The sequence below is a fragment of the Pelophylax lessonae genome, assembly GCF_965119305.1.
Source record: "Pelophylax lessonae genome assembly, chromosome: 9".
Classification (NCBI taxonomy): Eukaryota; Metazoa; Chordata; class Amphibia; order Anura; family Ranidae; genus Pelophylax; species Pelophylax lessonae.
Genome location: NC_138776.1, coordinates 75999635 through 76010603, shown reverse-complemented (window position 1 = coordinate 76010603; position 10969 = coordinate 75999635).

Below are 10969 nucleotides of genomic sequence, written 5' to 3'. Positions count from 1 at the left end.
TTGGGATGTAGGTACTATGTATATAGTTTTGATTTTCTAGTCTACTCCTATGACACAACATCATTTAAGGTTTCTAGATTTTAAACAAGGAGACGGGGGGGAGGGCTCAGAAGTAGAGTCAGTCAGGAGGGAGCAAAGGACTGAAGGCAGTTGTAGAGTCAGCAGCGACAGTAGTTCCATAACATCAATTGGTAGGTCTGTGCGGGAAAACCTCAGACCAAACAGGAATAAACAATCACCAATCACGATTAACTTCCGTAAAAATAAGAGGGGTATATGCTAATGCCAGGAGCCTAGCTAATAAAATGGATGAGTTGGAAATGTTAGTACATGAGGATGACATAGACCTTGTGGGAATAACAGAGACTTGGTTCGACCCCTCACATGACTGGCTAGCCAATATCCAAGGGTATTCGGTGTACCGGAAGGACCGGGTAGGAAAAAGAGGGGGAGGGGTATGTCTCTATGTCAAGAACAATGTAAGGGTGATAGAGAGGAGTGACATTACGGAAGGGATGAGTATGGATTTAGAATCTGTGTGGGTAGAACTCCATAGGGAAGGAGAAAAGGGAAAAGTAATTGTGGGGGTTTGCTATAGGCCACCTAACCAAGGGGAGGAGGTAGAGCTGGAATTTTTAGCACTATTGGGTAAAGTGGCAAAACTGGGATCAGTCATCATATTGGGGGACTTCAATTATCCCGACATTGACTGGGAAGGGGGACTGCACACTCACAGAAGGCCAGTCTATTCACGGAAACCTTACAGGATAATTACATGTCACAGTTGGTGGATTCTCAGACTAGAGAAAATGCAGTCCTGGATCTATTGATCACTAATGACCCAGACCTAATCTTGGAGGTAGGAGTCCAGGACTACCTGGGCTCTAGCGATCACAGGATGATCACATTTAGTGTAAATAACAATATAACAAGGCAAGTGGGGAACATAAGAACCCTAAACTTCAGAAGGGCAAACTTTCCAAAATTGTACTGATGGAAAGGGTAAACTGGGACCAAACCCTGGGATCACTGACCACAGAGGAAAAATGGGAATGCTTTAGGAACATATTAAGCAAATGCATCTTGCAGTGCATTCCTATGGGAAATAAATTTAGAAGAGACAAAGCCAAACCTGGCTGGCTAAACTGTAGCGTTAAAAAACGTATTAGGGGAAAAAAATTTGCCTTCAAGAAATATAAATCAGAGGGCACAGTATCGGCTTTCGAGCAATACAAGGAGGCAAATAAGAAAAGTAAACACGAAATCAAGATGGCTAAAATCAACTTTGAGAGACAAATAGTGGAGGATAGTAAAAAAAACCCAAAGAAATTCTTTAAATATATCAACAGCAAAAAAACTAGGGCAGAGCATATTGCACACATAATTAACGATGATGGGAGGATGGTTACAGAGGACACTGAAAAAGCAACCGTGCTGAATGCTTTTTTCTCGTCAGTCTTTACACAGGAAACGGAGGGGTACACTGACTGTATGGTTAGTAGTAATACACAGGACTTGCCACTATGGCTAACAGAGGGTGAAATCAGGGAAAGGCTGGATAAACTTAACACAAACAAATCACCAGGCCCGGATAGCGTACATCCGAGAGTACTCAAGGAACTCAGTAAGGTTATATATAGACCACTGTTCCTGATCTTTGCTGACAGTATTAGGACAGAAGATGTACCAGGGGATTGGAGGAAAGCTAACGTGATTCCGATATTCAAAAAGGGGCAGAGGCATATCCCGGGAAATTATAGGCCTGTCAGTTTGACATCGATAGTATGTAAACTTCTGGAGGGGATGATAAGGGACTATATCGTAGAGTTTGCTAAAGACAACAACATCATCAGCAGTAATCAGCACGGGCTTACAAATGGGCGTTCTTGTCAAACCAATCTCTTAACATTCTACGAGGAGGTGAGCTGTGAGCTAGATAGGGGCAGACCAGTGGACGTGGTGTACTTGGATTTCGCTAAGGCGTTTCATACAGTTACCCACAAGCGTTTAATTTATAAAATAAGGTCTGCAGGTATTGACAGCAGGGTTTGGTCTTGGATACGGAACTGGCTAAAAGGGCGTGTCCAAAGGGTGGTAATAAACAGCGCATACTCAGACTGGTCTGAGGTAGTAAGCGGGGTCCCCCAAGGCTCAGTCCTGGGACCAACCTTGTTCAATTTATTCATAAACAGCATTGAGGACGGGATCACTAGTTCGATATCAGTTTTTGCAGATGACACAAAATTGGGCAGGGCAATAACTGCACAGCATGAAGCAGATATCCTACAGAATGACCTGGATAAAATAACGGAGTGGGCAACGACATGTCAAATGAGGTTTAATGTGGAGAAGTGTAAGGTTTTGCACTTGGGGACTAAAAACATAAAAGCACAATACAAGTTAGGAGGGGAACCCTTGGGGGAATCAAAAATGTAGAAAGATCTGGGAGTCTTGGTTGATGATAGATTAGGCAATAGCATGCAATGTCAAGCGGCAGCTGCCAAAGCCAGCAGAATATTAGCATGCATAAAGAAAGGGATGTATTCCAGAGATAAGACTATAATCCTTCCACTTTATAAAACTCTGGTCCGACCGCATCTGGAGTATTCTGTCCAGTTCTGGTCGCCAGTCCTCAGGAGGGATATGTTGGAGCTGGAGAGAGTCCAGAGAAGGGCAACTAAACTGATTAGGGGATTGGAGGACCTTAATTATGAAGAGCATCTGCAATCGCTTGATTTATTCTCCCTGGAGAAGAGATGCCTGAGGGGGGACATGATAGCAATTTATAAATATCTCAATGGGGATCTCAGCTTAGAAAAGCTATTCAGTCGAAGGGATTGCCTGAGGACTAGAGGGCATACAATGCGATTAGAGGAGAAGCGTTTTAACCTCAGGCAACGTGGGGGGTTCTTTACTGTTAAGGCTACAAGATTGTGGAATTCTCTACCACAAGAGGTGGTTTCTGCGGGAAGTATGGTGGCTTTCAAAAGACTCTTAGACATACATCTCAAGGATCAGAACATTCAGGGCTATGTGAGATGATTACAGCCACACACACCTACACAGGTTGAACTGGATGGACTATTGTCTTCATTCAACCTCACCTACTATGTAACTTGTGATATAATTCTTCACAAATTTGCCTCATGATCACTTTTGAATCATCAGGGATTTATATACGCTATATTGTGGATGTATTGTCTGGATTATTTAGAAAGCATTCTGCGCATTTAAAAAAAAAAAAAAACTAGCAAAATATTTTGGTAGCTTGGAAACTGCTATAGAAGTATGAGCCCCTGAAGATGCATATTTTTTCCAAAATTTACACCATTACATTTGGCGGGTATTGCTGAAGGGAAAGGCATAATTGTTTCAATATTTTAAAATATACATGTAAAAGAGATCAGCTTTGTGTTAATCCTATCAGTATGTATAAGGGCCAGTGTTAAAGGGCATTTTCTTGTTTCAGAACTGCTTCTCGCCCCAAGGTCTATATAAATGCAAAAGCAGATGAAGCTTAAAGAGTTAACTCAACCTTTGAGTAAAAAAAAAATATTCCCCTGTACATTGCAAGGGTTTTAACAAACTTTTTTGCAGATTCCTAACTTTTGTTATTCTGAAAAAAAAAAAACAAAAGCGGTTTGTGTCTATGGTCAAAGTGAATGTGAGCGGGAGTGACTTTATAATTATCAATCAGCTGCTGAACTTGCAGGGTTTTATTGATGAAAGTGGCAGGGTCTGCATCCCTTTAGATACGATTTCCCTTTGGGAGTATCTCACTAAAAATGACACTTGCAGGGGATGCACAAAATCTGACTTGTATCTTAGTACAGACTTCTGGGAAAATCAGTAAGCCAATCACATAGGCAGGACATTACATTTCTGGGGGGAGTTCCAAACACCATGTACAGAACGCCTCCAGATTGCCATATTGCATTTTACAGAAAATTGCAGCGCTTCAGATTTAAATGGAATTTTAATAATATTCAATTACAGTATGCCTTATGTAGCAAATACAGTTAGGTCCATAAAGATTTGGACATAGCCACAATGTTCATACTTTTGGCTCTGTATGCCACCAGAATAAAATTTATATTTATGTTCAACCCCTTGAATTAAAGCTGGAAGTCTGCACTTCAAATTCATTTGGATTGTTTCATTTTAAGTACAAATTTTGGGAACTGCAACCATTTTTATACAAAGTCCCCCAATTTTCAGGAGCTCATATGTAATTGGACAAATAATTATAATCATAAATAAAATGTTTATTTTTTTAAAAAAATTGTCGAGAATCCTTTATTGGGAATGACCTGAAGTCTGGAACCCGTGGACATTACCAAAAACTGTTTCCTCCTTTCTGATGCTTTGCCAGGCTCTAACTGCAGCTGTCTTCAGTTGTTCTTTGTTTGTGGGTATGCCTGTAGTTTTGCCTTCAGCAAGTGAAATGCATGCTCAATTGGGTTGAGATCAGGTGATTGACCCGGCCATTGCAGAATATTCAAACTCTTTTCCTTCAAAGGCTCCTGGGTTGCTTTTGCAGTGTGTTTTGGATCACTGTCCATCTGTACTGTGAAACGCCGCCCAGTCAACTTTGCCTGCATTTGGCTGAATCGGGGCTGACAGTATCACTCTAAACACTGCAGAATTCATCCGGCTGCTTCTGTCACATCATCAATAAACACCAATGACCCAGTGCCACTGGAAGCCATGCATGGCCATGCCATCACAGCCTCCACCATGTTTTACAGATGACGTTGTGTGCTTTGGATCATGAGCTGTTCCAAGCCTTCTCTACACTTTTTTCTTACCGTCATTCTGGTACAGATTAATTTTAGTTTCATCTGTCCAAAGAATGCTTTTTCAGATTTTTCTAGATGTTTTTTTGGCAAATTCTAATCTGGCTTTTCTATTCTTCAAGCTTATGAATGGTTTGCACCTTATATTTTTTGCGCTCGCGAAGTCTTCTCTTGATTGTAGACAAAATATACACCCACCTCCTGGAAAGTGTCCCTCAAGAAGTTGTGAATGGGTTTTTCTTTACCATAGAGAGGATCCTGCAGTCATCCACCACTGTTGTCTTCTGTGGACATCCAGGCCTTTTTTTTGCTGGGCTCACCAGTGAATTCTTCTTTCCTCAGAATGCACCAAACTGTTGATTTGGCCACTCCTAATGTTGCTACTATCTCTTTGATGGATTTTTTTTTGAGGCCTTACAATAGCCTGTTTCACTTGCATGAACAGCTCTTTAGAACGTATGATGTAGGTTCACAGCAATAGATTCAAAATGCAAATACCACACCTAGAATCAACTCCAGACCTTTTACCTGCTTAATTGATGAAGAAATAACAAAAGGAGTAGCCCACACCTGGCTATGAAACAGCTTTTAAATCAATTGTCCAATTACTTTTCGCCCCTTGAAAAAGGGGGCATGGCTATTCCTAAAAGCTGTAATTCCTAATCCCTTCCTCAGATTTGAATGTACATACCTTCAAATTAATCATGAGAGTGTGCACTTTCAGCCCATATCCATTTTATAACTATAGCTTGAATATGTTTTAGTAAATACCTGAAAAAATAAAATTGTGCCTGTGACCAAATATATATGGACCTAACTGTATATACAATATCATTTTTATTTCTTTCCCCAAAAAAGTGAAGTTACCCTTTAAAGCAGTATTCTTTATTTTCACCAGATGATGCAGCCATTCAGTCTATTTTTTTGCACTTCCTTTAACAGACCAGGCTGTCCAGCAAAAGTTGAAGTTAGATTGCTGATACAAAATATTTAACACCAACAGAGGTGCTTACAATGGTCAGCTTTTATTCATTTTATGTAAAACCTTCATCCTAAAAAGGGAAAAAATGTAACTGCTTAAAAAGCGTTAGCTGGAGTTTGGCTTTAATTTGTTAGTCAAATCCATCTAACACTACCCTCTTCCAAGACGGACAATGCTGATGTCCAAAGGTGGCTCCGCTGCTCCTCCATTCAGGAATTGTGTTATTAGCCAGAGTATAAGATGAAAATGAAGTAAAACAAAAGAAAAAAGCCTAAAAAAAGATAAATACAGCCACATAGTTACATAGTTTGTGAGGCTGAAAAAAGACATCAGTCCATCCAGTTCAACCTATGACGCGCGCGCGTGTTTGCTGTTAACCGTACATTGTATACCCCTGTATGTTGTGGTCTTTAGGGGCCCATCTAATAGTTTTTTGAAACTATCGATGCTCCCTGCTGATACGACTGCTTGTGGAAAGTGAATTCCACATCCTTACTGCTCTGACATTGAAGAACCCCTTACGTATTTTAAGGTTAAACCGTTTTTCCTCTAGTTTTAGTGAGTGGCCATGTGTCTTATTGTATTCCCTTTCTCTAAAAAGATTGTTCCTTATGCTAGGGTCGCCAGTACAGTATTTGTACATTGATATCATATCCCCCCTCAATCGTCTCTTCTTCAGAGAGAATAAGTTCAGTGCTTGTAGTCTTTCCTCATAGCCGATGCCCTCCATTACCCTAATTATTTTTGTTGCCCTTCTCTGGACTCTCTCCAGTTCCAGCACATCCTTCCTGAGGACCGGTGCCCAGAACTGGACAGCATACTCCAGATGTGGCCAGACCAGAGTCTTGTAGAGTGGGAGAATAATCTCTATTTCTGGAGTGAATTCCCTTTTTTTATACATGCCAGTATTCTGTTGGCTTTGCTTGCAGCGGCTTGGCATTGCATGCCACTGCCAAGCCTGTTGTCTACTAGGACCCCCAGATCCTTTTTCATCTTAGATTCACCCAGAGGTTTCCCCCCTAGTGAGTAGCTTGCTTTCGTGTTTCCGACGCCCAAGTACATTACTTTACATTTTCCATCATTAAACCTCATCTGCCATGTAGTTGCCCACCCCATTATTTTGTTCAGGTCCGCTTGTAAGGTTTCCACATCCTGCATAGAAGATATTGGCATGCTTAGCTTAGTATCATCCGCAAATACTGAGATTGTACTAGATATCCCCTCCTCTAGATCATTTATGAATAAATTAAACAGGATTGGTCCCAGGACAGAACCTTGGGGGACCCCACTTTCCACACCCGCCCAATCTGAGTACTCCCCATTTATCACCACCCTCTGGACTCTCCCCTGGAGCCAGTTCTCTATCCAGGTACTCACCCTATGGTCCATACCTACATTCCATAGTTTGTACAGTAAGCGTTTGTGGGGAACGGTGTCAAAGGCCTTTGCAAAGTCCAGATACACCACATCGACAGGTTTACCTTTATCTAGGTGGCAGCTCACTTCATCGTAGAAGGTTAATAGATTGGTTTGGCAAGAACGATTTTTCATGAATCCATGCTGATTACTACTAATAATACCGTTTTCATTACTAAAGTCTTGTATGTGGTCCCTTAACATCCCCTTGCCTGATGTTAGGCTGACCGGCCTATAGTTACCCGGGATATATCTCGGCCCTTTTTTAAATATTGGTACCACGTTGGCTTTTTTCCAATCAGCTGGCACCATACTCGTCTGTAGACTATCCTTAAAGATCAAGAATAATGGTCTGGCAATCACCTGGCTGAGCTCTTTAAGAACCCTCGGGTGCAAGCCATCCGGTCCCGGTGATTTATTTATGTTACGTTTCTCTAGTTTAGTTCTAAGTCTATCTTCTGTTAGCCATGGCGGTACTTCCTGAGGTGTATTATTTAGTTTAGCATTCCAAGCTGGGTTAGTGTAGCCCCCCGATTCTTTTGTGAACACTGAAGAGAAGAAATTATTTAACACTTTCGCCTTCTCTCTGTCCTTCGTGGCCAGATTTCCTTTGTCGTCTTTTATGGGGCCAATGTGTTCTGGCCTCGCTTTCTTACTGTTTATATACTTAAAGAATTTCTTTCTTTTTACTCTCTTCCGCTATATGTCTCTCGTATTCTATTTTAGCCACCTTGATTTTGCCTTTACATTTCTTATTACACTCTTTGTAATGTTTAAATGCTGCCAATGACCCCTCAGCCTTGTATTTTTTGAAGGCCTTTTCTTTAGTATTAATATGCATTTTTATGTTGGAGTTTAGCCACCCAGGGTTTAGTTTTGCTCTTTTAAATTTATTTCCCTTTGGAATGCACTGGCCAATCCCTTTGTTTAGTATGCTCTTAAAGCACTCCCATTTCTCCTCTGTGTTTTTTGTTCCTAGGGTTCTATCACATTCGATATTTTCTAGCAAAGGGCGCAGTTTTAGGAAATTGGCTCTTTTGAAATTCAGTGTCCTTATATTACCATTGTGTTTCCTATTACTATAATTAATACTGAAACGAATTGACCTATGGTCACTATTTCCTAAGTTGCCCCGTATTTCTATATCCGTGAGCAGGTCTGTATTGTTGGTAATCAGTAGGTCAAGTACCGCATTGTTTCTTGTCGGTGCGTTCACCATCTGACCCATAAAATTGTCCTGCAAAACATTTAGGAACTGCTGAGCTTTGGCTGAATGCGCGGTTTCTTCTACCCAGTCTATATCTGGATAATTAAAGTCCCCAATTATAATGACATTTCCCATCCTTGCTGCCAATCCTATCTGTAAAAGGAGGTCCGCCTCCCCCTCCTCCCTCTGGTTGGGGGGCCTATAGCATACGCCCAATATTACCTTCCCTATAGTGCCTTCCCTTTTAAGTTCTACCCATAGGGATTCTGCCTCGTCCATAGCTCCATTATTAATATCATCCCTCATATTTACCTGTACACTGCTCTTAATATACAGACATACCCCTCCCCCTTTTTTACCTTCTCTATCTCTGCGATAAAGGGAATACCCCTGAATGGTCGTCATCCAATCATGAGAGTTGTCTAAAGATTTTTAAGCTGCAATAGGTTTAATTTTTGTTTTTGAGATTAATGCCGTTTTAAGGTAAAATACAGGTTAGCTGCAGCAGCAATGAAATCTGAATCAACACAGGAGTGTTCCAAACTACTGTCAAAAGCTGCATTTGTTCATCCAAGCCAGTCCACAAGCCCTCAATATTTGTTTCCATGTATAGTCTTCATTTACGTACATTATGTAAATTGGCAGCCATATTTATTCTGTGCATATTAGAGGCACTGTTTTCTGCTTTGTAGTGCTACATTCTAATTGAATTTCATAAAATCTTCCCAAAGGAAAGTTTTGGGCCTTTTGATCCACGGAAAACAATGTGCTCCCCTGTGTGAAAGGGATCTTACTTGAATGTCAACACTGCAATAAGTGCTCACTTAAAATATACAATTGCTTCCCTTTAAGAGAGTAGACTGCCAAGATACAAAGTGGTGAGCAATGTTAAGATAAGAGATGTGCTGAGATCACAAACAATTTAGAAAATTACTTACAAATTTGAGCTTACTTAATTGGTTCTTCAAGTTCCTCTTCTATATTTCTTTAACACACTGCAGGTCATTTTAACACTGAGATCTCATTAAATCTTTGCACTAATTACTGAGAGGAGCCAAGAAGCAAGCGACCCAGGTTCTCAGTTTTAAATGAAAACAGTTTAGCAAATGTGAGGATTATGGTACCACTAGCTTCCATCTATCTGCACTCCATCTCAGCAAACGCAAATAGAATTTCTGTCAGATGATAATGGACTATGATGGGTTCAGGAAATAGTGTATAGCAACAAATTATTGCAGGTGATAAACTTGACAGACCAACATTAGTCTACTACTAAGCTGAACTGGAAATCACCAGCTGATTTCACACTGTTTTCTAGTATTAAAGTAGTATTAAAACTTTGTTTTTTTAAACAACAAATGTGTTATACTTACCTGCTCTGTGCAGTGGTTTTGAACAGAGAAGCTCCAATTCTCTTCTTTTCAGGTCCCCCGCCAATGCTCCTGGCACCTACCCCTCAAGCAGTGCCCCCAGAGATAGCCGCTTGCTCTGGGTGCATCACTAAGTGCTCTCTCCTGAGCAGCTTCTCTTTAAGTCCATAAGGCACAAAGAGCCGTGGCTCACCCACCCCCTCTGCTCTCTCCTCATTGGCTCACTAGCTGTGATTGACAGCAGTGGGAGCCAATGAGCTCCCACTTCTGTTTCAGTCAATGAGGGAGAGCCCGGGAGAGCCAAGGCGATCATGAACACTGATTTGATCAGGAGCAGCTCAAGCGCAAAGATTAAGGGGGCGCTGCCCACAAGATTTTTTACCTTCATGCATTCTATTCAAAAGACCTTCAAAACTGGTGCTATGCATCTGGTTGTGAATCCTGTCTGAAGAGAAAGTCATGGGGGAAAAAACAAAACTCTGCAGGTATGAGATACATGCATATAGCTGCCACAGTCTCCAAAACAATAGTTATAGTCTCTTCTTATCTGTACAATCCTATTGGTTAGTGAGGCTGCCCATCATAGTAATGTGTCAAAAAGATAGTGAAATATAGCAGTAAGCTATGATACTGCCCAGAAATTATGTAAATTTGCCTCTCAGAATGACCCAGCAATTGGTTAGGACCACAGATTTTGGGGGCTGCAGTTGCGGGCACCTACAATTTATACTCAAGGCAGTTTTTTTCCTCCCATGTCAGAGTCTCTGTAATACATACATTGGCCAGACAGGAGCAGCGCCAATGCAGGCAGACCTAACGTACATCCTCTCTCATCACCCACTCATGTGTGCAGCACTGCAATTGGTCACTGCTGTGTCCACCGCACACAGTGGATCACAGCTCAGGTCCCAGGATTGGCCCTGTACCATGCAATCGCTGTGGCCAATCACCACAACACAGTTCACATGCATGATGCTCTCTAAAGAGCCATCTGTGTTCAGATGGCTCTTCGGAGAGCATTTGACAGGCAGTGAAAAGGCATTGTATGGCCTCTTTACAACCTGCTTTACCTCCTTGGACCGTGAACAAGCACCCCCAAGAAAAGCATTGCAGCTGTGGCATGTGTACACCCTGGGCCACTGCCTCTGCAGCTAAAAGGGATTGCAGTGAAGGAGGTAAAACCACGGCTAAACTGGAA